This window comes from Genypterus blacodes, unplaced genomic scaffold, assembly GCF_046128005.1.
Source record: "Genypterus blacodes isolate CSIRO-AG114 ecotype Tasmania unplaced genomic scaffold, CSIRO-AGI_Gbla_v1 ptg000012l_1, whole genome shotgun sequence".
Lineage (NCBI taxonomy): Eukaryota > Metazoa > Chordata > Actinopteri > Ophidiiformes > Ophidiidae > Genypterus > Genypterus blacodes.
The window spans coordinates 2,335,913-2,341,029 of record NW_027466826.1 but is presented as its reverse complement, the minus strand read 5'-3'; positions in this window follow the sequence as shown (position 1 = coordinate 2,341,029).

The window sequence follows — 5,117 nt, the reverse complement described above, 5'->3', positions numbered from 1 at the left end:
AAACAGTAATAATGACCTATGATTTGCTTTGTGATTATTAGATGAAGATGTGACTTTTCCCTGAGCATTTTTGTGGCGAAAACTCCTGTTATTCAAGCTTTGTTGTCACCTCCAAGGGCTTTGAACCAGAGACAAAAGAGAAGAGATGAATAGCGAGATTAGAGGGCAGACGATCTTCACATCATTAGCCTTGTTTTTGCATATAAAAACCTGCCCCCATTCAAAAACTGCTTCAAACAAATCCATAATCAAGTTTGCATTGATGTCGAGGAGCCAGGCATTGCAGGCCCTACCACTGTGTAATTAGTCATATGCATAAAAGAGATAAAGTCTGCAATCCCACTCTTAAGCTTAATAAAATATTCATAAGATGTCAGAGGGGCAGATTAGTTTGAGCTGAGAGGTAAACTGGAGGAAAGTGAGTCACTTGAAAATACATTTTAAGTAAAGAGCTATTGATTAAGAGTTTAGAATACATTAACAGATTGCAAACCACAAACGTACTGCTCTGCAACACCACATGATTTTTAACCTTATACCTTCACCAAGGCCGAAAAAGACTTGATGTATATTTTTCTAATAATGTAATAGCCTTAAATATAATACTTATTCTTTTCCGGATATATCTCCGTAACCTCTACAGATACATCATTTGAATGCTACTGAATCGGCATAAGCTTAGGTACACATTAGTTGTTGTTGCTTGATTCCAGCCAGGTTTAGTCTGGAGGTCAGGGATCTTCATTTCTATTAATGATACACAAACTCATGTCAAGATCCCGTGCCAGAGTAATGGACAGTGTGATTTTCTCCCTACACACAAGGGACACAGGTATAGATTGATGTATGAGAGAGACTCAATTTTGCCAACATTGTTTCTAACGATCAATTACTCATCTCTGTCAAGTTTGGAATGACAGCCGCATCCTTTGCAGCCCAGGGGGACGAGGCACCGGACGATCGATTGATCACCGTGCCCTCAATCTCCATGTCCCCCCTGTGCCCTCTGACCTCTATATCATCTGCTGACAGCTCCTACCATTGCTTCACAGCTCTGGGGGGTTCAAGCCTCTACTGAAGAGAAAGTGATCCACTGACTCAGCCTGCACGTCTGTTTTCCATGTGTGCAATCATATGAGCAGACCACAAAACACACACCCACACACTCTTCTCCACACCTCAGCTGTATTTTCCCAACCTAACCACTAATAACAGCCCACATGACATTCAGTATCCTCCCAAAGGCGAGTTTAAGTCCAGAGTGTTGGTGTAGCTGAATAAAAGTGACTAACAGGAGGTACTACAGTCAATCAGAGAGATCCGGAGATCACAAGTACAAGGTACTATCAGTAACAAGAGGAGGATGTCCTCAGGCTTTTGACACAAGACCCTTTTGACTTCATAGATTTGGAAATATCAATGTTCCTCACATCAAAATAAGTCCAGATAATGCAACACAAAGTACGAACTCCTCTCATTTTCTGAACTGCAATTGGAGAAATGTATTTGTTGAGATCAAGCTTTAGAAACATTTCATTCTCGTGCTTTTTTTACGGTTTGATCCTAGGCTGAAAGGGAAGGCTGGCGGTGGGGTGCGCTACTGGCCAGGACACAGGCTTTGAAACCCAACACTGTCTGGTTTCAGCGGCCCCGGGGAGCCCATGAAAGTGATGTAATGGGAAGTGTGGTTTAGGAATCATCGGTGGTGGGCAGCATTGTGGAATAGTGGTTAGTAAAGTCAGATCAAATGGCTTCACTTCAACAGCCCTCAGATCTCGTTTGACGTTAACCGCCCACCTGTCAAGACTAGTGGACATTAGTCACGACCATTTGCACAATGTGAATTAAAGCTCAATTGTGGCTTTCAAGGCGTATATGGGAAATCACAGCGCATGACATTCACAGTTTGGGGGCCATTCTGATCCTCGTGATGGGAAGTGAGAGAAATCACATGCATGTGTTAAGAAATGACCTGGACAGAGGAAGTGGACAGAGGACAGCATTGCTGAGCACTTAAAATGCACAACAGAAAATTGACACCAGGCAGTAGATCCTCATTTACAATCGTTTGAGGAGATAAACATTTATTGAACGTGACGCCCAGCTCTAATTTAGAACGCCTGGAGCTGGCTTTGTCTCATTCCCACATGGTCTTTGAACAATATGTCAGATTTTCATCAGCTGTGTTTGGTACAGTACTGTACCCACGGGCTGCTTGGATAATAAACCATCCGCTTCCACAGCTGCCGCGATGCCTCCTGGGCTAGTTTACCAGAAGGTGCAATAACTGGAGGGAAACATCCTTGTGTAAGCTCCAGCTCGCCACCCCCCCTCTCTCAGCGAGCTCCCTTTTGTTCTGGATTGTTGGTAAGCTCCTTGCATGTCTGTGTCGTCCATGTGTAGAGGGATAAAGGGTGAGGGGTGCCACACAGACATCTGTCCTATAGATATGGTGTGAATGCATCTCTGTGATATGGATATTACTGGCAAATTCTCTTCATGTTCATTCCAAGCCATATTTAAGGCTTTTCACACAAGATTCTTCCCTGACAATGGACACATCAATACATGCAAGTCCGCCGATAGTCTATCCAATTATTACAGTTGTACAATTGTTACCATTTGAGAAAGCCATGGTCTTTACAGTGTCAGTAAGTAATTTGTATGATCACGTCTTATATGACCTTTATGTCTAAATAACATAAAGAAAACAACACTTAATGATATTAAAAACAATTTGACAACTATGCCTGATCTCGGTCAAGGTTAATGTAGATGTACTGATCAAACCCAAAACACTGAGGGGACAAAATGATAAAAAAATGATATTTATAAGCGATTTCCTGGGAAAACAAAGCCCAAAGCTGTTTCTAATAAATCGACTTGCAACACTGCACGTGGATCCAAGATGACATGGCAGCGCCCAATGACAAAAGACTTCAATGACAAGAGCCTCATACTGGGTGAAGCACAGCACGAGGCCATAGATCAACTGAGATGGTGATAGATTGTTGCAACCTTTTGTCCCAATGGGGGTGAAGAGGATAAATGTCAATGTGTTGCAACGGTGATGTGCAATAACAATCAGTGTGTGTGATAAATGCAACCGGAGTTAGATGCTAATTACATCACAACACCAAAGCATGCGCGCGTGTGTGTGTGTGTGTGTGTGTACACATACACACAAGTGGTGAACCTGGCAAGGCCTTTGTTGGTTACATAACCCATCTGCCTCTGTGCTGCGGGGGGCTGAGGATCACCTTCCAATCAGGAGAGCCAGCTCCCTCAGCACTGCTGCCCGGTTTGCCCTTCCATGCACCACACCATCAACTCTAATTGCTTGTTAAGTCTATACCTACAATAACGATGCAACATCATTTTTCCATGGCAGTTTAAAAATACAGCCATTGCTATGTTGACTTTGAAGCGTGGTTCAGTGCCTGTTAGTGCCAGATGATCCAGCAGAACATCAGTGGTGGCCACGGAACAGATGCTGGCGCAGCAGCACGTCTGACGCAGATCACAGCTGGCACTACTCTCTACAGCCAGCTCGACAGGTTACATCAGTTATACAAGCAGCAATCCAGACAAGCAAATGACATCCTTCCATGTATATTCACTTTGAAATGACCTTTAGATGCTGAAAGAAACTCCTTTGCCAGAGATTTTCGATTAGAAACTTTGATATTCCTGCCAGAGAATGAAGCTCATACAGTAGCTGAACTACCTTGGATGCTTTTGAGCGTTTGATCCCCCAAACATAGCCGATTTACAGTGTGACTCAATTCTGATTCACACGTGGCACAGGTCTGAACAGGATGAAGCACATGGAATCTGAAACTTTCTGATCAGATATAAATCAGATTAATTTGAAAATCAATCAAATATAACTCTGATTTCTCCCAGTGTGAATGCCACGAAACAACAGAGATCAGATATTTCAGGCTCAATGGTCTGGTCAATGGCCCCAAGCGTGGGGAAAAACCACTAGGACGCACTGGGACTTGAACCATGAATAATTGTGTGGAGCTACTTGCCTTGTGGCACCTTGTTGTAGTGTATTCATACATCAGCCCTGGCAAATATCCCACACAATCTGATGTTGCTGACGTTGAAGTCCAATAACCTCCATCTGTTGCAACCAGTCCTATTCCTATGTGCTTTTCCCTCCGGATTCTAATGTTTCTGACCCACTGCTTGTGGTCAAAGTTGCCAACATCCCGATCCCCCCTAGATTGACCCACGCACATGCCTATGAACACTGGTAGCAATAGCTTGAATAATAATGTTCACCTCACCGTCTGTGTTTATTTCAATTGTTTAACACCGCTTGGTAATCATACCTTCATATCCACATGCAAGTCTTTGGTGTAAGCACAGATATCAGTCACTTCTAAAAGCAGATATAAACAGGTGGTTAAACAAAAAGGGTATAGGCAGAACATTGGAGCTTGGCATCCAGAACAGCAGTGTAAATGTAGCCAAGGTTGGTGCACAGAAAAACAACAGTCACTGAAATGTAAAGTAGTGCAAATCAAGCAAAACAGATTAATTTGCAGCTGTTTGTTGAAGCATAGAGAGCTTCTCGTTTGAAAACATGTCTAGCTATGTGGTAATAATACCCTGCCCTGAGACCTCTTTCCATCTGCATTAACACACTAAATCTTACACAAATGCATCAAACATCACAATATCCTGTGTTCCATGATATGATAGTTTATCTTCATCTGTAACCTGAAAGGTCACCGGATGCACTTAGAGAGAAATTGCATTATCTGTCAGATGGAGCATAAAAGCTCTGTAACCTTAGTAAAGCATATTTCTGCTATTTTTCATGAAAGCAACATTGAAACATCTGACCGGAGCCTGAAATATCTGTCGTTACCTGGCATTCACACTGAGAGAAATCAGAGTCATATTTGATTGATTTTTTAATTTTGAAACATCTGTTCCAATGTTCTACATTGTGGAGCAGAAATATCAGATATGGCATTGAAAATAAAGACAAACCAATATTCTCTGGGTGAATATGAGCCAGCTGCACTCCACATCCATCTGTGTCTCTGACTCAGAGATGAATGCTGCCCATATTTAAGATCTAGCAAGCAATCAAAATG